The sequence below is a fragment of the Macaca fascicularis genome, chromosome 5 (genome assembly GCF_037993035.2).
Source record: "Macaca fascicularis isolate 582-1 chromosome 5, T2T-MFA8v1.1".
Classification (NCBI taxonomy): domain Eukaryota; kingdom Metazoa; phylum Chordata; class Mammalia; order Primates; family Cercopithecidae; genus Macaca; species Macaca fascicularis.
The window spans coordinates 178,461,330-178,487,367 of record NC_088379.1 but is presented as its reverse complement, the minus strand read 5'-3'; the positions used below and the strand labels follow the sequence as shown (position 1 = coordinate 178,487,367).

At 36.9% G+C, this 26,038-nt stretch overlaps 1 long non-coding RNA gene across 4 annotated transcripts in view; it reads right to left on the bottom strand.

The window, feature by feature from the left end:
• The window catches only part of LOC102133174 (uncharacterized), a 189,783-nt gene that overhangs the window by 79,408 nt on the left and 84,337 nt on the right, over positions 1-26,038 (bottom strand). For 2 of the 4 annotated variants that reach the window (XR_012435230.1, XR_006698382.3), the window contains 2 exons: positions 12,514-17,303; positions 6,351-7,394 (listed from right to left, as the gene is read on the bottom strand). This is a non-coding gene — a long non-coding RNA (uncharacterized lncRNA). Of the gene's footprint in view, positions 1-6,350; positions 7,395-8,566; positions 9,545-12,513; positions 17,304-26,038 lie in introns of those variants that run through there. The other 2 variants (XR_012435232.1, XR_012435231.1) reach the window with 2 other exon arrangements.

The window sequence follows — 26,038 nt, the reverse complement described above, 5'->3', positions numbered from 1 at the left end:
CACAGACTGATTCATCTGTCCTTTTAGGTTGAACTCATTAGTCCTTTGTTAGTGAAAAGTAAATAAACAACAGGCTTCAAACCTGGATGATCTGACCATATACAAAATAAAAGATGACTGAAAGAGGACTAGGCCTCAAAGTCTCACAATCCTATTGCAACTAATCATTTTAACGTGTCAGTCTCCTAATCTTTGTCCACATGCATACAGATTTTCTACCTTATTTATTCATTTATCCAACATTTACTGATAATCTACCGTATGCTGAGTCTGCTATAACAAATGCATGCGCAATTTTGTATTTGCTTTACAACTGAATGAGAGAATATACATTTTATCATATTCCTACCAATATTAACTTTTAAATCACCATTTTACCAAAATATAAGTGTCATGTTAAATATAACTGTTATAATATATAGATGTATGTTGGTACACCCACGTAGTCCCAGCTACTCAGGAGACTGAGGCAGGAGGACTGCTTGAGCTCAGAAATTTGAAGTGAACGTGGGCAACATAGTGAGACCCCATCTCTAAAAGAGTTAAAAATAATAAAAATAATAATAAATAAGCAAATAAATAAACTATAGATGTAGGGTTTTCAGTTTTCACTTTTATAGACTATTCTTCTTTACAAAGGAGTATAATATAGTAAGTAAGGTTTAGGCTCTGGAGTTAGGCAGATACGGTTCTAAATTATGGATTTACCAGTAACTGTGTGAACTGGGGAAAATTAACCTCTCTAAGCCTCATTTGTGGAATAGTGATAATATGAGCACTACCTTCTGTGGTTGTCTTGAGGATTAAATGACATCATATACATAAATTCTTAAGACAGTATCTAGCACAAAATAGATGTCACTTGTACTATTTTTATTTATCTCTATTACCCAGCCTGTGAAAGTGCTTGTTCTCCCATGTTCTCTCCTTCATGAAGCTTTTCCTGATCTTTCCAATTGAATATGCTCTTTCCTTCCATTGATCTTCCAAAATGTTGTGTTTGTATTGCTTTTACAGCCCTTGACACTTTATATTTTGCTTTCAAACTGTGTGCATATTTCTTTTATCCACATTGTCAGATTATAAGCTCTTTGACAATTCCTTGCTAACCTTTGCCTGTGCTGTTGGTGCCTAGCACAGTATCTTACACATTAAATAGATACTCAAGGCCCAGCACAGTGACTCACACCTGCAATCCCAGCACTTTGGGAGGCCAAGACAGGAGGATCGTTTGAGCCCGGGAGTTCGAGACCAACCTGGGCAACATGGCAGACCTTGTCTCAATAGATAGATAGATAGATAGATAGATAGATAGATAGATAGATAGATAATAAATATTTACTGAAAAAATAGTTGAAAACATTTTTATAACTACATTCTGTAGATGGAATAACAATGGTACAGATACTTGATGTGTTTTCAGCTGAAATGCTTTCAATTGATTTCAGTTTTCAATTAAAAGTGGTGTATTCCCTTTGCATATTACTCTTATATGTGAATTAAAGGCTGTTTTCCTACACCAAGCCCCATCTTGTTCTTGGATAATTTCACTATTTTTCTTTTTTAATTACATTGACCACTTGCAACTTTTTATTTGAGGTAAGTTTCTGTTTCCCCTGGAAACCTATAAGCATGTCATCTGGCCTGGTTACAATTATTTTGGTTCCCCAAACAAACGACCGTTTCTGAAACTCCTATTCTAATATTCTAGCTTATCAATGATCACTTACTTTTTCTTAAATTTAGTTATGCTATTTTTTATAAAGCATCAGAATTATTTTGTTCTTTTTGCAGATTGCTCTTCTCTATTTACAAGTGTATGCAATATCTATAATCTTGTTAATTAAACTCATGAAATAGTTTTACACACCTTTTCTTTGTCTATATGAGACATTTAAAAATGAACAGTGACTCACAGCTCTTCTAGCATGACTTGAATTCCAGAATCTTTGTTACACATCAACATGTTAACCATAAGTAACGTAGTTATAAAATAATTTGGGAACATGAAGCAATCTGATTGGCCTCCAGCCATCAGTTTATGAACTTATCAACATAATTTCAGTCTTATCTTTAAATTGATGACCATGAATAACGACTTTAAAATGAAATTGTAATTGTATTAGTTATGATTATCTTTAATGAATGAATAAATGCAAAAATTATTACACTACAGAGACACACATTAATAAAATCAGTAATGTAATGATATAGCACAGTAATTCTGTGCTTTTATGTAGTCAATGTATAACATATAGACACATCATTAAAGAAAATTTAATTCGAATTTTTGCAAAGATCCACAAAACTCTAAGTTATGACAGAAAAAACCAATAAAAGTGTGTATCCTTTTGAAAACCTCCAAATTAAAATAAAATTGCCTCAGTTAGGGAAAGTAAAGCAAACTATTATTTCTGTTTCTAAAACTAATAAACATCTTTTCATAATTTATCTCATGATTATCTCTGGCTTCACAAATTTTCTTTTATCAAATATCCCCATCATAGTTAAAAGTGAAATTAAAGCATCAACATTAACACTGATTTTACCTACTTGCATGGCACTGTATAAATCTGAGGCCATTTCACTTGCATTATCTCATTTGAAGTCATTTTGCGCAACGTGTCAGCCTTCAATGGTACTGAAAAACCTTGTGTTACAGTGTCATTTGGTTCCTAGAGCGTCCTTGTAAATTCTCCCCGTCACAAGTAAACTCTTGGCCTTCACTTTTACCAATCATGTTAGTACTAAGCTGTTGTCCCCCAGCCCCAAACCCTTTCTTCCTGCTTGCGGGACCTTGCAGCTCCAGTTTCTGCATTGCAACCAGCTTTCTTTAGGATCTGCCAAGAGGGGGCGCTAGAGAGACTGAACGGCAGAAGGAGGGAGAAAGGACTTGTTCTCATTTGCAGGCTGTCTCCTTTTGTTGCCTCAGTAACCATCCTTCACCCTGGAATGTGATTCCAGTCTCCAGCCCATTTTGCAAGAGCCCCAAAACCAGCTTCATTGTACTTTCAGAGGTGCAGCCCTTGCCAGGCAGTGCCCACTCCTCAGAAGAGCTCCAACTTTACGGCACCCCTTCTGTATGACTTTAGATTCTTTAGTCTCTTGATTTAATTTGATTTTCATTTTGATTTTTCAGTTATGTAAAACAGTAATGTAAAACATTACATAGCTTCAAAGTCATCTCTGCCTTATTGGAAACCTCATGCTAATTCTTTTGAAAATGTGAGAAAATGCTATACACTTTTATCACTCCTTGACCCTCTCTTACACAAAAAGTAGCTCACTCTACACGCTGTTCTACACCTTAGTTTTTTCCATTAAAGATGAATTATGAATGTCATTCAAAAGGAGCATACAGAAATCTCTCTGATTCTACTCTATGATGAATCATATCATATGCCCTGCAGAACATCCCCCGCTATTATTTTCTGCCTTTCGATTTTTAGTATCCCAAACTGAAAGTTTTAGCATTCAAGCACACAGACACCTATCCAATACAACTTTATTTTTTGGCCAGTTAATACAGGTAGAATACGTGTTTGTGTCCTCAAAGCTCAATATAACTTTTTAAACAAAATTATGTCAGATAAAGTCTTGAATCTCCATACACAGTTGTCAAAATGGTAAAGCCTACAAGGACTTTCAAAAGGGCAAATGCTTCAGGAAGGCTGCTGCTGAAGGTGAGGGAAGGCACTTTCCCGGAAGTCGCCATATAAGGTGACCGTTAACAACTATAGTAATTGGTTATTAGGAGGTGGATTTTTTTAGGCATTTTACATCTTTACATGATCATTTATTACATATATAAGTTATTCACTGTGTTTTAGGAAATTGGTTGAGGCTTTTAGGTTGATAGATAACCACTCTAATTACTCCTTTTAATATAATGAAAATAACAAGCATTTCAGACACCTTTGTTAAGCACTAAAGGGCCTGTGTTCCACGTGTGAATGTACTCCAGTTTATTAAACCAGTCCTTTATCGATATTTAAGCTATTTCATCTTTTAGTATTATAAGTAATTCTATGAGGAACAGTCTTGACCATATGTCAATTTGCATTTTTAGAACAGATTCCTAGAAGTCATGTTGCAGGACTGAAGAGTAAATGTATATGCAGTTTTGCTCAATAATGCTAAATCCTCCCGCCCCCAACCCCTTTGAAGCTGATACCACTTTGCATACTTATTTCATCAAAACCTCTACAACAGAGTATAGTTTACAAATTTTGGGATCTCTGCCAGTCAGGTAGGTGAGAAGTGTTATTTCAGTGTAGTTTCAATTTGCATTTCTCATATATTCAGTATATTTTCCTATGTGTGAGGGTCATTTTTATTTCTTTTTCTGAGAACTATCTGTGTCTTTCTCCCATTTTCTATAAGGTTTTGGCCTTTTTTTCTCAATTCTTTGAAGCATTTTATGTGTTCAGAATATTACTCTGTGCCAAATTTATCACTCTTTTCCTTATTGCTTCTGAAATATTTTGTGCATTTAGATCTCTGATCCATTTGGATGTCTACCATATGGTGTGATAAATGGATGTAATTTCATCTTTTTCTCATATGGTTATCCAGGTGTTCCAAAGCCATTTACTGATTAAAAACATACTTTCCCTCTATTATGAGAGGTTATCTTTATCAATATTGTATTTCAGTTGTTTTACCAGATTTTCTGTGTGGTTCCATTGGTCTTTCTGTCTACTCATGTACCCATACCACAACCTTTTAATTATAGAGGCTTTATAATATATTTTAGAAAAAGAAATGCATTGCCTGTCTTCTTAGGAAATTTCCTGATTAGTATTGCATGTTTATTCTTCCATATGAACTTTATAACCAATTTGTGTAGCTCCAGAGGGGAAAAAACTTCTGCTATTTTTATTGGAATTGAATTATATGAATAACTAATTTAGGAAGAATTAACATGCTTATGAGGCTGAGTCAGCTTGCCGTGACTAATGTTATATCTTTCTGTTTAAGGCCATATTTATGTCTCTCAGGCATGTTTGTAGTTTTCCTCATATAAGTTTTAAACATTTATATAGTTTTATGCCTAGGAATTTTATTTTGTGTTTTCCCTTTTATTCTATTTTATTTGTTATCATGTATGGAGTCTACTTCTCCATTATACATAAACAGTAAGACTATTGATTTCCCACAAAAAAAAACTATTGATTTTTATGTTAGTTATCTATCTGGCTATTTTATTAAGTTCTCCTATTTGTAGTTTTTCACAGATTATTTTTGGTTTTCAAGATATATAATCATAACATCTGCAATAGAGGTAGTTTAATCTCTTCATTTCCAATACTCATGCCTCCAATTTCTGTTGTCTAATAACATTGGCTAATACTTTCGATTCAAAACTAAATAACAATTAAGATACCCACTGTCCTTTCCTGGTATTGGCTTTCTGTTCCTCATCAGTTAAGATGTTCATTTTGCTCTGATGATTATATGTACTATCATATTAAATTATCTATCAATTCCTAATTTGTTGTTTTTAACATGAATGGGTATTAATTTTTTTCAAATGTCATTCAGCATCTATGTAGATGATTATAGGATTTGGCTCCTTATTTCTAATCATAAGATGACTTACATTAATAGATTTTCAAATAAAGAATCATCCTTAGGACTGCCACTTTGGGAGAATGAAACATCTATTTGGTAAGAACATTGAGTATGATCAGGAAGAGATAAGATAGGAAACTGGGAAATTTCTCATGGGTCATATATTTTAAGTGGCATCATATTATTTGTTTAAAAATTGTACTTCATCATAAAAGTAATGAGAAACCATCCATGAAGTATTTTACTAAGAGTCTTAAATTTTAGAAAGGTCTCTCTAACAGCAGAGAATGCCAAATTAGTAGTTGTAAGAGGTATTATAATGAGCCAGGTGAGAAATGATAGGGCCTAAACAAAACAGGGTGGAATTCAGAGATACTGAGGAAATGTAACAGTCTTAACTGAGTGAGTGAAGAGGACAAGCAAGAGGGGAGAGTCTAAGATAACTTCTAGATCCCTGGCTTGGCCAACTAGGCAGATGGTAGGGCATTCACCAAGATAAGGAGTATAGGAAGATGCATCGTTTTTGTAGGAAACAAGTTTGTTTTGAGTTTTAGATGCTTGTGGAAGTTCTAGATGTATACATTTTTTTCTAGAGGTTGGGAGAGATGTAAGGAACATAGGTACAAATTTTGAAATGATCAGTGTACAGTTGGTAATTGAATCTATAGAAGCAGATGAAATTTCAAGAGTGTGCATAGTGAGAAAAGAAGAGGCCAAGGATCCAAAGCCACCTTACCTACCTTAGAGAATTGCAAGGAAGATCAAATGACATAATATGTGTGAAAATACTCCATCTCCGTATGTTGTTTATTATATTCTTCCTAAAAAGTTTTTTAGCATTTTACATGGTTTACATGAAGTAAAGATGGCTTACAGAAAACACAGGCAATGACTCATATTCATATAAGTGCATGTAAATATCAAATAAAGACTAAAATTCCCAATCCTACCTCTCTTCTGGAAATAATGCTGAAAAAATTCCATAGTGGACCCCATTTGCACACTTCCGGATTTTCATTTTCTACCTGTAAATGTAAATCCTATTTGTTTTTATTATAAGTGGATTTTAAAACCCCACTGGAAAAAAAGCCACTTATATTCAATAAATCAATACATAATATTCTAAGTACAATAGCAGTAGGCACAAAAGAATATCATTTAGTCTCTGTTATCTTATTCCAATACAATTCTGCTGTTAATTGTAGAATCACAGTACATAGCTAGTAGAACTTTTAAAACATACAGGTATAACTTGAATCTTATTTGCCAAACATTTTTTAATATCCATAAATATTTTATAAGCATGTCATCTCTCTATTCAGTGTCCTTTCACCAATTAAAAGTTTACTGTCCTGCATTCATTTTATTTACAGATTTATGACTTTAGAAACATCACCACGACTGGGATGCTTAACCTTATAACCTGTAAAATGTATGTTGAGTATCTCACAGAGATACCCAGAGAAATGAGTGAATTAGATTCTTGTGAAGTTTAGTAGAAGAGCTACAAGACAACAATAGGTGGTGCTGCTGGGATGGAATACTGAGTATGTACATTTAATTCAACAAATGTCATGGAAAAATTTCCCCAACAAAATTACTCTGCTTATTAAATTAAAGGTTGGTTTGAGAGCAATATTAAAGCCTGATCAAGATGAGACTTTGAGAGAGAAAAAAGCTTCAAACAACTTCTCATACTAAGAAGAAAGACGTTTCCACGAGTGGGAGCTAATTTTTGTAAGCCGATTTAAATTTCAAGCAGCAAAATTCCACATTAACTTCTTACAGCCAGGAGCAACTTGAATCTTCCATGGTTATACCTGGCAAACAAAAATGAAGTTAAAACTGCCAGCATTCCAAAAAGATACTCATAAAAGCTATTTAACGTAACTGGATTTTGCTGATTTCTCTCCTTCCTATCCCGAAATTCAAGTGGAAGGAGATATAAAATCTAGATTTCCCCCTTGCTTGAGCAGTTTTGACAGCTAGAGAGACTTAGGCCTGAGCGGTGTTCATCGGATAAGACACAGACCTTTTTCAGGGGACCACAGGATTCTCTGAGGTTTTGTAGAGTTTCTACACACCTGTTCTTTGCTATGGCTAAATGGCTTGAGGTATGATAATAAATTGACTGCAAATAAAAATTTAAAGGAAAGAAATGGACCTCCCTAATCAATTTTCCTAAAAGTACTTCCAACCTTTCAATCAAAGCAATAGATTTTTCCCCTTCTTATGTCTTTAAAAAAGTTCATATATGCCAATTATGATAGAAATTTAATATTCACATCTCTCTTTGTGGCTGAGCACCAGCTGTGGGGTAGGTAATAACTACAGGTTAGCACCTCAGCACATGTACTTCCTTAGCTTGGCCCTTGTCAGTCTCCAGAGTAACAGGTATAAATAATTGTTTATTTCTCTATCGTCCCTTGAAAATCTGGTCTACCTTTATATCCCCAGTCTTTATCACAGTGCCTACCACATAGCAGGCACTCAATACATATTTGTTAACTTAATGCATAAACTCCCACCACTTACACGTTGGGTACTTTTTTGAAAAACAAACAAACAAACCTACATATTAACTTCTGGTTGTGACTACTGTTTATTTAATAACTGTTTGGTACCATATAATACTGAGTTTGCACTCCCTATATCTTATTATTGACTTTCTCCAAGATTATTAGAGACAGTGAACTCTGAGCCTATGACTCATCTCTTTATACTCTTCATGGAAAAAGAAGTTGAAGACAGAAGAACCAACTCTGCCACCTCTGGGAATTACAGCACAATGGGAAGTATCTGTCCAACCTGACTGCGGACTGAGGCAAATCTTAAGCATAACACCAAGATAGCGCCTTCTAGATGGACTACTTCAAGTCAGTAAGTAATTTACCAGGAAATTATCTTCCATGCTTTAAAGGCTTATTTCATAAATATGTAACATCTTGTATTTGGAATAAGGTAAAAAGCACATCTGTCTTTCTCTACTCACCCAAAAGTATCATAATCCTCAGGCACTTTTCTCGATGAGTTTCAGAAGAACAGCATACGTGCCATATATCTATTTTATAGCTGTGAGATATGTTACGAAGTCTCTTGTAAAGGCAAGCTTACTCTCTCTATGGGCCTCTTTTTTGGCAAATTCGTTTATGTGGAATAATTGGGATAGATTAGTCAAAAATGCTTTCATCTTCTTTTCTTGACTACATTGCATTTTAAAATAATTAAAACCCCAGATTGTTTCTGCTTTTCACCTAAGTTTACTGGCACCCAGCAAAGAAGCCTACACTTTGATTTTAATCATGACCAGACAATATAAGGCCCCTGTCTCAGAACCAACAAGGGCAGCGAGCAGAAACCCTGCTGCGTAATTTCAAAGCCATGTACTTCCTGCTGCTAGCCCTACAGTATGATTTCTGTTCTGCCACGGGCACCAGTAGAAAGCAACTTCCAATTTGCACCTCACACATAAATTCACATTATGCCAATAGGTTTCGAAGGAAACCGCAAGCTACCCAGCTCAGCCGTCAGAGGTCTGTTAACAGACCTTTAACTATGATCTATTGTGCAGCAGGACCTGAAAGACGCTCACGGAGTCCCACTTTATAGAGCCTGCACTTGCCCGACACCGTTTTTCTTGAGATAATTATAAGTGTTTATTTTGGCTTTTAACAACTTTAATCACATTATTTAGCATGTTACTGTTTTGCCATCAAGTTAAACGAATACAGAGTTCTCCCAAGAATTTCCCAGAAACTTACATATAGGGTGGTTTCACAATGACAGAACCTAACATCTGAGATGGAGGTGGTCAATTACATCAAAGCTTCATGGATGCAAAGATGTTTTCCTCAATAAACAAGTAAGAAAACAAATTATATCATGCAACAGAGAACTCCTAAGTGAATAAGGTGTGATCTTTCTAATGAAAATAGCATGGCCCTCCCTTTGCTGTGAGGTTCTATTTCCAGTGTTTGATGGTAAAAGAGATTCACAGTGAAGCCGGAGTTATGGTATGCAATAAATCCTCGATGCCAAATGTTGCTGAGATTACCATGTGGAATACAGAACAGCACTTCTCTGAGTTATCTAGAATTAGGTTTAAAAATAACCTTAGCCAATCACTAAGGGTTCTACAATCACTGTTAACGTGGAGCAACTGTGGAAATATCGTGCTGTGCCAAATTGCATCTGACGGCCCAGTAATAGCAGAACTGTAATACATACATTCTAAAAAGATCTACCTCCAACGGATACTGGTTTTACAAAACCAAAAAGATGACAGTTCCTCTTATACCTAAATGACCCTATTCAGTGTGAGTTAAATGAAGAATAGGTCTATATCATTCAATAAATATATTTAAAAAGTAGTAAAACCTATGTGCCATTTTTATGTCTTTAATTTTTTATGTAATGCTACTCATTCTGCTATTAATTATACTAAAGTAGCAAAAGAAAACTTTTCTCCCCCTATAATTATGAATTTCTATTACTTAAACTAGTCACTTTGACTATCTTAAGAAACAAATGATGAACATTACTGTATTTACTTGGAACTGTTTTTCTGCACAGTGCTATTAAGTGGACATGCAAGGCTCTGAATATAATAACAACTGAAATAAGATGACACGTGAGGGGAAGAATTTTGAAATGGCCAATTTCATCGAACAGGCATTATCCCTTTAAATCATCACATTTCTTTTGGAGAAAGACCTGCAGGGCAACTTGCAGTATAACCATCAGATTTGTGCTTTATTTGAAAAATTCAGGAACCAATTAATTCATAAATGAAAATCCTTATTGGGCATAATCTCAGTTTTCAAATTCAGTAAATTCACAGTCAACAGATAACTCCCAAAGAGATTGGTAGCAAAAATATGGAAAATAAACAGAAAAAATTGAGTTTTTAGTGTAAACAAGTATCATTGGGAAGTAATAGAGACTCCAGAGTGTGTGTGTGTGTGTGTGTGTGTGTGTGGCTAATTTTTTTGTATTTTTAGTAGAGATGGGGTTTCACCGCAGGCACACACTTTCTAAAAATAATTCATGAATAGAATGTTAATATTTCAAGCCCAGTAGCAAATTATAAGAAGAACACACAATGAACAAACAGGTTTATTTTTGGAAACTAAAGATGATTTAAATTTAGAAATCTAGCCATGTAATTCACTCTCTTAACATATAAAAAGAGAAAAACCCATAGAATTATTTTGTAAGCTGCTGGTAAAGCAGTTCGTACAATTCCTTTTGCTGATAAAAAGAATAAAGAGCCCTAGAAAAGTTCTAAAAACTTGAAAATTATATCAAAATCTGTTACAAATACCATAGTTAAGCATCACCAAATAAAGTCAGGAACTAGGCAAGTATGCTCACTATCTTTATTATTTTTCAAGCTAATCCTGGAGCATTCCTGTCAATGCATTAAAATAAGAGTGAAATGTATGTACTGGAAGGAAAGAAACAAAACAAAACTGCCTTTATCTGCATATTACATATATTTGCCTGCCCAAAATATCCAAGACAATCACTTGAAAAACTGCTAAAACTAATAAGAGGTACAGTAAGGTAGCTAGATAAAATGTAAATATACAAAATCAATGATCAATTATAAACAAAAGGGGAAATAAAAATTAGCTAGGTGTAGTGATATATGCCTACTACTACTACTACTTGAGAAGCTGAGGTGGGAGGATCGCTTGAGCCCAGGAGTTCAAGGTTACGGGAAGTGATGACAGTGCCACTGCACTGTCTCCTAGGTGATGGAGTCAGACCCCTCTCTAAAAATATGTGTGTGTATGTGTGTGTGTACCTATGTGTGTATATATATTCATATATATATAAGAAAAAACATATCTAAATCACAAGAACAACAAAAAGCAGTGAATAAAGACAAGGTTAACAAGAAATATTAATGTATACTTGAAGAAAACACTTAAACCTAACTGAAGAACCTAGGAAACGCCTGAATAAGTAAAAAGTCAACATTTTCCTACATGGGAAAATACTAAAATATGACGATGGCTATATTTGTTTGCTAGGGTTGCCGTAACAAAGTACCGCAGAATGGGGGAAGGGGGAATAAACAACACAAACTCATTTTCTCACAGTTCTGGAGGCAGAACTCTAAGATCAAGGTATCAGCAAGGTGAGTTTCTTCTGAGACTCTCCCCTTGGTTTCTAAATGCCCATCATCTTTCTGTCTTCACTTGGTCTTTCCTCTGCACCTACCTTTGTCTAAATTTTATCTCCTTATAAGGACTAATGTCCCATTGGATTAGGAGCCACCCTAATTACCTCATTTTAATTGCTTCTTTAAAAGCCCTATCTTCAAATACAGTCACGTTCTGAGGTCCTGGGGGTTAGCAATTCAACATAAAAATTTGGAATATTGTGGGACACAACACAGTTCATAACACTGACATTTCTTTATCAGAATAATATAAAATGTTGAAGCAATTAGTGAAATCCCAACAGAATTATCTTGAAACCTAAGATAATTATAAAATTTACTTATAAAAGTAAATGCATAAAAAAGTGTGAGATAGAAAAACACTGAGGGTCAACTTTCTCAGAATTTCTAAGCATTATTATTATTATTATTATTATTATTTTGAGACAGAGTCTCACTCTGTTGCCCAGGCTGGAGTACAGTGGCATGATCTCAGCTCACTGCAACTCCGCCTCTCAGGTTCAAGCAATTCTGCTGCCTCAGCCACCTGAGTACCCAGGACCACAGGTGCGCACCACCATGCCTGGCTAATTTTTGTATTTTTAGTAGAGACAGGGTTTCACCATGTTGGCCAGACTGGTCGCGAACTCCTGACCTCAGGTGATCTGCCGGCCTTGGCATCCCAAAGTGCTGGGATTACAGGCGTGAGCCACCTCAAATTTCAAATTATTCTATAAACCTGCGGAAAGCAATCATGGTCTAGTGCTTACCGGCATTGACCTTGGATCAGGAATGTTGGGGCTCCATCCCAGCTCAACTGCTTGCTTAGCCCAGCAACCTGAGCAAGTTACTTAACCTCGTTGGGTCTCAGTTTCCTGGTATACAAAATGGTGATAATAAGAGTAATTAGTGCACAAGTAGTTGTGAAAAAAAAGAATGGTGTTTAGTATATATTAGAGACTCAATGAATATTAGAGATTTGTATTAAAGGTGGCTATTATACAATTAAAATAATACAAAGAATACACAAATAGGTCAAGGGAACAAAATAGACACACACAAAATACAGTGATGTTGACATGGGAATTTAGGCTATGAAAATGTTGACACTAAAATCTGTGAGCAAAAGATGAACTATTAAAGTGAAAAGAAAGCCATTTCTGTAAAAAATTATTTGCCACATACTTAGCAGATACAGATTTAAAATGCATAACATATAAAAACTTAAATTACCAAAGGAAATTGGGCAAAAGTTATGAACTGGCAGAAGAGGAAGTACTGAAGACTGCTAACCATACAGAATCATGTTTAATATCATAAACAAAAGAGGAAATGGAAATTAAAGCAATAAGATATGTTTCACCCACTCGATTGGCAAAAACTTGAAAGCTTTATAATATCCAGGATCCATAAGTTTCAGGAAATGGGAACTTGATATATTGTTAGTATAGACTTTGAAAGCACAATGCAGCAATATCCATCAGAATTATAATGTGCAAATTACTTGATTCAGCTTTTACTTATAAGAATTCTCCTACAGAAATAGTAAGAGAGATGGTTGTATAGAATCTTTTTTCTTTGTATAGTGAAAAATTGGAAACAACCTAAGTATCCAGAAAATGGCAGGGAGATTTGCAAAAAAGAATTAGTTAAGCATATAAATTGAATTGTGAAAGTGTCTGTCAGTTATCAAGTGTTTGTGATTTCAAAAATGTTTATGCCTAACCATTCATAAATGGCTATTTTTGAAGTCTGGAGATACATACATAAACAATAGTTATCACCACCCAGGGGAGAAGGTTGGAAGAGAGAGAAAGTTTTAGGGAAGTTTACTTTTATGTATCTGAATCATTTGTAATGTTTAAGGTTATCAAGTATTAGTTTTATATTATAAGACTGAGACCACAGGCTGGATGATCGCTGCCAGTTGCTCACCAGAGAGGATGAACTATCAACTGGAACAGTGACTCTGTAATTATGCTCTGCTAGCTGGGGAAAGCACAGTACTATTGCCAGGGAAAAGACATATGAAAAGAGAACTGTTGGAAGTGCTATAGGAAGGCAACCAGGGGAGCTTACATTCCTCTAATTTAATGTTCCCCTACAGTAAGACATCCATTCAAAGAACACTTCTAGCTTATCTGCCCCTATGCCAATTGTTTCCTGCGGGAGAAGGATTGAATTAACTAACTGATGGGTTTGGAGTAGAAAGTAGACAGGCCTGGATCAGCATTTGTCCTCATCCTCTTTGGATCTGACCACATGCAGATGTTCTGATCTACGCTTGCTCATGCCACAAACTTAGTGGTCAAGACTGTGCACCTAAATAGGAAGGTGGCCTGTGGTTGTCCAGAACTGCCTTGACTGAGAAGGTCTTGTGCCCAATTCTTGGGTTCCGCTAAGAAATATCTTCTTGCCACATAAATCATGTCCCCCAGCCGAGCCTTTATTAACTGTAACAAAGCTGACATTTTGATTTTGACATGCCTGTTTCTTGGTCCCATCTCTCAATTAGTTCCAAACTCTGGAAGATTAGAGCAACTTAATATATTATTAATGCCAAATTCCAGATGCTTCTAGAGAGACATTGTACAGCTCATATCAGAGTTTCATTCTTTTATTTACTTAGTCAGCAAACACTGAGCTAGGCTCTGGGGATATAAAAGTAGAAAGAACAGGGAGACTACATTTACGGGGCCCACAGTGTATACAGTGTATTTGGGAGTCATATTAAACAAATATAGCATTGTCTTCAGACAACTGCAAGGTCAGAAACAGGTACATAGAGGAGGTGATATAAGCTTAATTTTGAAACTGAGAAGATTACACTATGTTGGTTGGGGCGGTGATGAGGATATGGCACATCAGGCAGAGGGAAAAATACAAGTGAAGGCAAGAAACTTCAGGAGAGCTTGGTGTGGTCAGGGTGCTCTATGAAGTTTGGTGAAAGTAAAATGCAGTGTGCATATTGGGATGATGGCGGCTGAAACTGAAAAAAGTTGATCAACACTGCGTTATGCAATACTGTGCATATTATGCTCGTCTTGAATTCAGTGGAGAAATCACTGAGCAATTTTTAACACTGAAGTAAAATGGCAAACTGCATTTTTGACAGATCATGCTGATGGTATGTGAAAGGTAATGTTTCTTCATACCTTTAAAATCTCGGCTTCTAATCAGTTGCCATGTATGTTCCCATGAAAATGTGGCAATTTAAAAAGATGTGCAAAATTAGCTACTGCCTCCTAAAGAATTTTGGCTGTAATTAGACGTCTTGTTGGAATCACACTGTTCTGCCAGCCTCTCAAACATAATAATAACAAAGATTGATTTTCCTACTTTTCATTTTATTCATCTTTCCAGGAGCCTCAAAAGCAGATTGTAATTATTACTTGCTCCATTTTATACGTGACAAAAAGTACCCATAAAGGGATTAAGGGGTTTTGCTCAAAGCAACAAATCAAAAGGTGAGCCTAAATTTGGATGTCTTTTAAATCTGATTAAGGCTACATAATGCTGGGTGATTTTCTTCCGTATTGCAAATTCTTCCCATTGTGATTATCATCCTATTGTAACCATAACAATTAATTATGTTTGGAATATAAAATCTAACTATTTTCCCCTAAGCTTAATCCAAATTCAAAGTAAAATGAAATAACTAGTATAAAACAGATTTTTGCAAAGGAATGAAGATAATATTTACCCCATATTTAATTTTTCTCTGAAGCATTCCTAAACTACTTTCCTTCAGTGTAAATAATTCATTTTGGTATTCTATAAGGAGATCATACTGTCTTGTAACTAGCCTAGAACACTGGATGCCAGGCTAAATATAGCAGTACAAAGGTTTCAAACTTCCTGCATTGTGTCACGACTTCTACACATTGAAAGAGCCATACCCAACCAAACTGTTTGGAAGTCAAGAGATTCATGCACAACAACCTTGCAGAGCTGATGGTCCCATCACTTAACCCTTTCCCAGGATTTGTATTTCTTTGCATTCCTAGTGTATACATAAAGCTTTCCAAAAGAAACAATGCCGGGCAGCATTTCAGTTCTTTGCTGTCTATCCTCATAATTGCACAACAGTACTGGCTGCAGTTCGCTGTCACACTTTAAATGTGGAAATATGTAGTGCCATTATTTTATACGTTTTAGTAATTTTTAAAAGTCATATTCAATAATTCTATTTTCATTCCATGAAAGGAATGGCGAAGAAATCCTTTATGCTTCATCTAAGTGAAATGCAGTGTGCATATTGGGGTGATAGTGGCTGAAACCGAAAATATAAACACAATATCCCAATAGGTTCAACTCCTTCAGGGAGATATAAACATTACCCCAATAAAATATTCTGGAGGGAGTTTATATCTCCCTCCAGAAGTCAGACCCTTTGGGATACTGTGGATAGTTCTGCAACTGTCACCATATTTGCAATGTCTTATTAATTTCAATTAAATTATAATTTGGGTATCTGACCACATGTTTCAGTTCAGAAACTCAACCAATTGATATTTTTATTGTACATGCAATAAATATCTAAGTGTTTAAGTGGTAAAATTACCGAAAGTAGCTGATAAAATTAGACAAAAATAAGCTGCTGTAGATTTCTTCAGAGGAAATATTTGATGCAGTGTTCACAGAATTGTTAATGTGTATTTCTCAGGTCTGTAGATAGCTATGGAGTATTTCATTTCCCTGGACGGAGGTTAAACAGTTATCTTTCAGTAAAATGCACATGAAGCCCACATAATATGCTGATACTTTTATTTCCCCTTTTATCTACTCTTGATGCCAAGGAATTCTAAAGGGAGAGGATCCTAACCACACACCATGTGTGCTCCCTGCATGTGAAGAGTGATGACTGGAAGCTAAAGCTTTGATTCTGCAAATGTTAGAGCTGAAGGGATCATCCAGGGATAGGACAACCTTGAGACAAAACCTGGTGAAATGAAACAAAAACAATGAGTGGTTTCCCAGATATTTCTAACAACCCTTTATGAGATTCTAATGTGTTTCGTTAACATGAGCTTGTTTTTCTGTTTTGAGGGGTTTCTGTTTTGGTTTGGTTTGGTAATTTCCGTCTTTGAGCCACTCCACACTTATTGGTTTTGGCTGGAAGTACTGGTTCTGAAATACCATCATAAAGCCAGTTCTGGAAGCCATGCCAGCCAAAAGTCTAGACTTAGGAGTTTCAGATAAGGGTCATACATGCACTCATTCCAAAGTTTACTAGATTGTAAGCGCCTTGAAAATTAACACCATATTTTTGCCGTAAAATTATACATAAAAAGTGTTAAGTACCTCCTTCAAGTGCCATAGACTTCACATTAAATAGATGACAACTAATAATTTGAATATCATTAAATGAATAAAGGAAACTTATCTTTTTATAAATGTTGCTGTCATTTTCTTTGCAATCTTCTCCTCATTTATCATCAAAGCACTACCTGGAATGGCATATTCAAAACTTGCCACAAGCAGCTTTCTTTGCTGAATTAATTGTTGGATTCATATATGTCCATATGGCCGCCAGCCATGTTCTATTGAAGTGGTTTGCCTGTAAAATTGGAAAAAACATATTTCTATCCCCAGGGGGAAAAAAAGAAAAAAACCTTTAAGGAACAAAACAAAATTTAAAAGGCACAGAGAAATCTATCCTCTTGGCATGTGAGTTGTACCAATTTAGAGGCATGTCCTAACATAAGCTCGTGTCCACTGGGAGGGAGGCTCTAAATCTTCAGCCCTGTTATATGCTTCTCCCTCTGCATTTATTGCAGATGGCACCAATCATAATGATAGTAATCCTTGACATTACATAGCAACAGATGTAATGCACAAATGAAGCTTCTTTCTAAATTAAGTAAAAGATCAATGGAAACCTACATTTACTTAGAATATTTATTTGGGGAAAATAACCCTGAGCCAGACATGGAATCCTCTGAATATTTTAACAGGAAGCACCCAAACTGGGGCAGCTACAGTTGCCTTGAGTATTCCTCTACCATTTCCACAGGGATTCAGGGAGAGGGACCAGGGTAGAGGGTCACTTCAAGTGGAGGCCAGGGAGCATGACCTAAATTTCCTCAGAGAGAAGCATAGATGCACATAGAGCACCCACAGCTTCTGCCTTTAGTTCTTCCCACTTGATGTCATGGATTGTGTGCTATTGATGTCTGGCGCCCCAGCAGCACAGTGCCTGCCACGCACTAGGTGAATAAAAGTTTGATGTGTGAATAAATGAATGAATGACATCAATAACCTAACCATTGACTCAAATTGGGGGGTGGAAGCCAACAGATCTATTAAATTTAAAGCTTTAATCTCTTGGTAATAGTCTCTTAGGTTATTTTTTCTGTGGAACATTAAATACCTGTAAGACATCCATATGCCTGGATCCAATTCTCTTTCCTTGTGACCGATACTTCTTTTTCTCCTTGTAGCTCCAGAGTTAGGGCTGACACAATAATTGGCTTGGCTATGCTTAGAACACTTCTAAATGTGCTGTATTTGTGGTCAGGGCTGACACCAATATTGTTCAGTTACACTTGACCACATTTACTTTTCTATTGATTTTTCTCCTAAGCTAAAATTAGGAGCACCTAACTATAGGTTATTTCTTTAAACACCCCAAAATTATTTGCCACTTTTATCTGCATAACCTGATGAACAAATAAACTGAATCCCAGACTTGGTGAAATGAACTGAAAGTTTATAACATGGTTTAATGAGTATTCACGTGTGACGTTATTTTAATGATTTTGTTTTTCTACCAAAGTAGAGTACAGTGTATGAGAGTCACGCCAAAAGGGCATACTGACCCCTTCTAATCTCCAGCGAATCTGTTATTCTCCTAATAAGGATCTGGTGCTGGACATTTGGTGATGGCATGGTATAATTTTAGGACTGAACATTTGGATGTGCAGAGTAAAAGGGCAAAAGAGAACAGGCAATGACAACTTAATAATGCAAAAATAAAAAGCAGGCAAAATGACTTAGCACATTCAAAAACTAATCAATTTTGCATTCATTTGGGATGCTAAACTGAATACATCACAGATTCTCAAGCAAATACCTATAATTCTATGCTCAGAATTCCTCTCAAGGAAAGGAAGATATAATCAAACATACAGAAAAATAAAATAACACTGTAAAATTTAATATTTCTCATAATCTGTCCAACGCAGCCCAATACTTATTAACAAAACAAATAATTATACTTTCCCTGTCAACAGAATAGACAAAATATCTATAGGAGAATAGGTTATGACAGTGAAAAACACTATTTAATCACAAGTACATAAATTACATATTTATTGACTGTCTACCAGTTTTACTTTATTTACATTATAGTTTTCATGTATTTTCCCAAGTAATTAGTAATTCCAGAATCTCTCTTATGTGGCCACAAGTTGTCAAAAAATAAGGCACCACAACCTCTACATGAATAAACATTATATTTAGAGTTGAGTGGGTAAGACACACAATTCAGAAATTCCAATTCAGAATGATAAAATGCAATGAGATTCTCAGCAGGGACACTAACCCACTGGAGGAGGAGACAGGGAAGCCGCAGAAGGAAGATCTGGGAAGTCCTGACAGAGAAATCACAGCTAAATTAGGTCTACAGGCTGAATAGGAATGATTCGATAAAATGTGGGGGGAAAGGTGGGGATGAGGGTATAAAGGGAAAGGGGTCAGGAAAAATATTCCAGAGAAGAAGAACAGCATCTGTGAAGGCCTAAAAGAAAGAGCAAAGTGTGAAACTGAGAGAAACAGAAAGAATTCATTATCAGTGAACATAAATTTAAGAGTAGAACATGAGGAGAAGATTCGAGATGAATAGGGTCCCAATCATGAAGGGTCTTATAAGCCATGTTAGAGACACTGGAATCAACCCCAGGACACAGCAAAGCTAGAGAAAGGTCATCAATAAAGACATGTCAAGATCATATTAGCCTGTTTGAAATGTCCTCCTGACTGCCTTTGAAAGTGGATATGCAGGAAGACCAACCAGAGGTGAGGGAGAGGAGAGATGAGTTAGGAAGCTATTCACAGATCTACCCAGGAAATGTTGGTGACCAACTTGAGGACAACAGCAACAGGATGGAGAAAAACAGGTGGCTGTAAGGGGTTTTAGGTGGTGAAAAAGAAAGCAGGATTTAGGGATCAATTATATGTATGAGTGAGGGAAAGAGAAGATGCCCAGAATTTCAACATGGGCAGCTAAGTGGATGGTCACATAGTTCCTTGGTTTAGGTTGAGACAAGGAAGAAGAGATGTGGGAAAAAAGGAAATGGGAGAAGTTAGTTCACTCTGCTTTAGGAGTTTTAATTTTTAGGTGCCTGTGAACTATTTAACTATAGATGTCCTGAAAGCATTTCAACCTAAAAGTCTGGAGCTCAAGACAGAGGTCTGGGATGCGGATACAAATTTGGGATTAATCATTAGGGATCAGGAAATTTTTATTTTTATTTTTATTTATTTATTTATTTATTTTTTTAAGACAGAGTCTTTCTCTGTCGCCAGGCTGTAGTGCAGTGGCGTGATCTCAGCTCACTGCAACCTCTGCCTCCCGGGTTCAAGTGATTTCCCTGCGTCAGTCTCCCAAGTAGCTGGGATTACTGCACACGCCGCTACACCCGGATAATTTTTCGTATTTTAGTAGAGATGCGATTTCACCATGTTGGTCAAGATGGTCTCAATCTCCTTACCTCGTGATCCTCCCACCTTGACCTCCCAAAGTGCTGAGATTACAGGTGTGAGCCACCGTGCCCGGCCTGGGATCAGGGATTCTTAACTGGCAGTTCATAATAGGTTTCAGAAGGCACCAGGATCACAAGAAATTACATGCAAAATGTTGTGCATATTTTCCCTTCTTTGTCTAGTTTTTTAAGGCGTGACGTGTTGATTTAAAGCTCTGTTATTTTCTTTTATTGATATACAATATTTTACATATTTATGAGTTATATGTAATATTTTGTTGTATGAATGGAGGGTGTAATGACCAAAATTCTGTGTTATTTTCTAATGTGAATATTTAATGTTATTAATTTCCCTACAAGCACTGTTTTAACTGCAGCCTACAAATTTTGGTATTTGATGTTTCATTGTCATTCAATTCAAAAAAAATTCTGATTTCCTTTGAGATTTCCTGAGATTTCTTTGATCTGTGGATTATTTAGAAATATCTTGTTCTATTTCTGAATATTCAGATATTTTCCACATATTTTTAGTTGATTTCTAATTTAATACCCTTATGCTCATATACTATATGTAATTTCAGTCTTTTAAAGCTTCTGAGACTTGTTTTATGACCTGGTATATACCTAGCCACATGAAAGTTCCTTATGCACTTGAAAGGGATATGTGTCATATCATTGTTGGGTGTAGTCTTCTCTAAATGTGAAATAGGTCAAATTGGTTGTGGTGATGCTCAAGTCTTCTAAATCCTTTCTGATTTTCTCTCTTGTTCTAACAGTTACTGAGAAGTTGTTGAATCATCCATTTTTCTTTTCAGTTCTGCCAGTTTTTGCTTAATATGTCTTAAATCTGTTTTTAGGTGCATACACATTAGGTTTGTTTTGCCTTCTAGATGAATTGACTCTTATAATTAAGGAAAGGCTGTCTTCATCTCTGGTAATATTCTTTGTCCTAAAGGCTGCTTTGTGTAATACTAATATAGGAAATTCAGCTGTCTCTCTCTCTCTCTTTTTTTTGGAGATGGAGTCTTGCTCTGTCACCCAGGCTGGAGTGCAATGGCACAATGTTGGCTCACTGCAACCTCTGCCTCCTGGGATCAAGTAATTCTCGTGTCTCAGCCTCCTGAGTAGCTGGGATTAAAGGTGCCCGCTGCCACACCGGGCTAATTTTTTTGTATTTTAGTAGAGATAGGGTTTCACTGTGTTGCCCAGGCTGGTCTCGAACAGGCAATCCACCTGCCTTGGCCTCTCAAAGTGCCAGGATTACAGACATGAGCCTCCACACCTGGCCAAGCTGTCCCTTGCTTAGTGTTTGCAGGGTACATCTTTTACTTCCAACCTATTTATTCTCTTATTTACACTGCTTTTCTTCTAGGTAACATATATTTGGGTCTTATTTTTCTTAAATCCATTTTGATAATCTCTGCCTTTTAATTGGAATATTTACATAATTTACATTTAATTTTATTATTGATATGGCTAGGTTTGAATCTATCATCTTACTATTTGTTGTTTTCTAATCCATTCTTTATCCTTTTTTCTTCTTCTTCTTTTGATTAAATATTTGTTAATGTTCTATTTTGTCTCCTCTACTAAACAACATACCTCCTTTTTAAAATGACTTTTCTGGTGTTTAAAATATACATCAACTAATCACAGCCAATCTTCAAATAAAATACCATTAAGTATAGTATGAAAACCTTAAACACTATAAATTCCATTTGTCCCTTCCATCATTGTGCTATCATTTTCATTCATTTCACTGATACATTTGTTACAATGCTATAATATATTGTTCTTAATTTTTAAATGATGTAAAAAATTTTAATGAGAACAAATATTAATATATTTGCTTATGTATCTACCACTTTCAGTGCTCTTCATTTCTTTGAGTAGGTTTGTTTCCATCTGACACCATTTTTCTTCAAAATGAAGAAGTTTTTTTAAAATTTCTGATATGTAGATCTCCTTGTAACAATGTTTTTTGCTTTTGCTAGGCAGAAAATATCTTTATTTTGCTTCATTTTTGAAAGAGATTGTCACTTAATATACATTCTATGTGAACAGGGGTTTTTTTCCTTTGGCATTTCACAGATAGCTTGTATTGTTTCTATTAAGGAGTCAGTGGTAATTCTTATCCATATTCCTTTTTATTTAATGTGCCTTCCCCCATATCTGCCTGTGTTTAAGATTCTCTCATTAATTTTGTTTTCAGCAATGCTTATGTTGTACCTTGGTATGGTTTACTCCGTGTTTATTCTTCTTGAATTTGTAGATTTATAGTATTCATCAAATTTGGATGAGTTTTAGGCATTATCCTTTAAATATTTGTCCTGTTCCTCCTTTACTTGGGCCTCAGTCTCATTATATTAGAACATTCTGTATTGTCCATGGGTCATAGAAGCCCTAGGTTTTTTTTTCTCAGCCTTTTTTTTCTCTTTCTTTGTATTACTTTTATGGTTTCTATTATTCTTGCTTCAAGTCCACTTATTACATCTTCTGCATCTTTAATCTACTGTTAAGACTACCTATGGTATTTTTAATGTCAGATCTTGTATTTTTCAACTCCAGAAGTTCCATTTGGTTATTTTTTATAGTTTCCATTTCTTTATTAAATTTATGTTTTACTTTAAAGCCTGAGCACATTTATAATAGCTATATTAAAGTTTTTGTCTTCTATGTCTAACATTATTTTTATTTCTGCTTCTGTTTCTATTGACTTCTTTCACTGGCTATGGGTCATATTTTCCTTTTTCTTCATATGTCTAGTAATATTTTATGAGAGGTGAAAATTATAAATGTTACATTGTTAAATGTGGTCGCTAATTTTTGTGTGTCTACTTAACTGGGCCACTAGGTGCCCACATATTTGACCAAACATTATTCTGGGTATTTCTATGAGAGTGTTTTTGGATGAGATTAAGATTTAAATCAGTAAACCGAGTAAAGCAGATTGCCCTCCATAATGTGAGCAGGCCTCATTCAATCATTTAAAGGTCTGAACAGAACAAAAGCCCAACCCTCTCCCAAGTAAGATAAAATATTCCTGCCTGACAGCCTTTGAACTGGGACTTACGCTCTTTCTGGTTCTACAGCAGTCTGCAGCCTTTGGACTCGAACAGGACCAACGGGTTCTGCGTTATTTCAGACTTCTATGCATAAGAAATCTCTCTCTGTGTCTACACACACACACACACACACACACACACACATATCAGCTCTGCTTCTTTGAAGAACACTCATATATTGTATTTGGATCTTGTTGTCTTCGTTTAAAGAGTGTTGGTTTGGGGGTAGTTAAGTTCCTTAAGAATCAGTTTGGGCCGGGCGCGGTGGCTCAAGCCTGTAATCCCAGCACTATGGGAGGCCAAGACTGGCGGATCACAAGGTCAGGAGATCAAGACCATCCTGGCTAACATGGTGAAACCCCGTCTCTACTAAAAATACAAAAAACTAGCCGGGCGAGGTGGCGGGCGCCTGTAGTCCCAGCTACTCAGGAGGCTGAGGCAGGAGAATGGCGTGAACCCGGGAGGCGGAGCTTGCAGTGAGCTGAGATCCGGCCACTGCACTCCAGCCTGGGCGACAGAGCGAGACTCCGTCTCAAAAAAAAAGACTCAGTTTGACCAATTCCCGGGCAAGACGGCTGAATAGGAACAGCCCCAGTCTGCAGCTCCCAGAGAGTCCAATGCAGAAGGCGGGTGATTTCTACATTTCCAACTCAAGTATCTGGCTCATCTCATTGGGACTGGTTAGACAGTGGGTGCAACCAACGGAGGGCGAGACGAAGGAGGGTGGGGTGTTGCCTCACCTGGGAAGCGCCAGAGGTCAGGAAACTCCCTCCCATAGCAAAGGGAAGTCATGAGGGACTGTGCTGTAAGGAAGAGTGCATTCCGGCCCAGGTACTATGCTATTCGCAGTCTTTGCGACCCGCAGACCAGCAGATTCCCTTGGGTGCCTACACCACCAGGGCCCTGGGTTTTAAGCACAAAACTGGGTGGCCATTTGGGAAGACATCTAGCTAGCTGCAGGAGTTTGTTTGTTTTTTTGTACCCCAGTGGCGCCTGGAATGCCAGCAAGACAGAACTGTTCACTCCCCTGGAAAGGGGGCTGAAGCCAGAGAGCCGAGTTGTCTTGCTCAGTGTGTCCCACCTCCATGGAGCCCAACAAGGTAAGATTCACTGGCTTGAAATTTTTGCTGCCAGCACAGCAGTCTGAAGTCAACCTGGGATGCTTGAGCTTGGTGGAGTGAGGGGCGTCCACCATTACTGAGGCTTGAGTAGGCAATTTTCCCCTCACTGTGTAAACAAAACCACCAGGAAGTTCGGACTGGGTAGAGCCCACTGCTTCGTCTCAAAGCCGCTGTAGCCAGACTGCCTCTCTAGATTCCACCTCTCTGGGCAGGGCATCTCTGAAAGAAAGGCAGCAGGCCCAGTCATGGGCTAATAGATAAAACTCCCATCTGCCTGGAACAGAGCACCTTGCGGAAGGGGCAGCTGTGGGCACAGCTTCAGCATACTTAAATTTTCCTGCCTGCCAGCTCTGAAGAGAGCAGCAGACCTCCCAGCACAGTGTTCAAGCTCTGCTGAGGGACAGACTGCCTCCTCCAGGAGGTCCCTGACCCCTGTGCTTCCTGATGGGGAGAGACCTCCCAGCAGGGGTTGACAGACACCTCATACAGGAGAGCTCCATTTGGCATCTGGCAGTTGCCCCTCTGGAATGAAGCTTCCAGAAGAAGAAGCAGGCAGTAATCTTTGCTGTTCTGCAGCCTCTGCTGGTAATACCCAGGCAAACAGGTTCTGGAGTGGACCCCCAGCAAACTCCAGCAGATCTGCAAAAGAGGGGCCTGACTGTTAGAAGGAAAAGTAAAAAACAGGAAGCAATAGTATCAACATCAACAAAAAGGATGACCACTCAAAAACCCCACCTGAAGGTCACCAACATCAAAGACCAAAGGTAGACAAATCCACAACGATGAGGAAAAACAAGTGCAAAAAGGCTGAAAATTCCAAAAACCAGAATGCCTCTTCTCCTCCAGGGGATCACAACTCCTCGCCAGCAAGGGAACAAACTGGACAGAGAATGAGTTTGATGAATTGAAACAAGTAGGCTTGAGAAGGTGGGTAATAACAAACTCCCCTGAGCTATAGGAGCATGTTCCAACCCAATGCAAGGAAGCTAAGAACCTTGAAAAAACGTTTCAAAAACTGCTAACTAGAATAAACAGTTTAGAGAAGAATGTAAATGACCTGATGGAGCTGAAAAACACAGCACAAGAACTTCATGAAGCATACACAAGCGTGATAGACAAATCGATCAAGCAGAAGAAATGATATCAGAGATTGAAGATCAACTTAATGAAATAAAGCATTAAGACAAGATTAGAAAAAAAACAATGAAAAGGAATGAACAAAGCCTCCAAGAAATATGGGACTATGTGAAAAGACCAAACCTACATTTGATTGGTGTACCTGAAAGTGACAGGGAGAATGGAACCAAGTTGGAAAATACACTTCAGGATATTATCCAGGAGAACTTCCCCAACCTAGCAAGACAGGCCAACATTCAAATTCAGGAAATACAGACAACACCACAA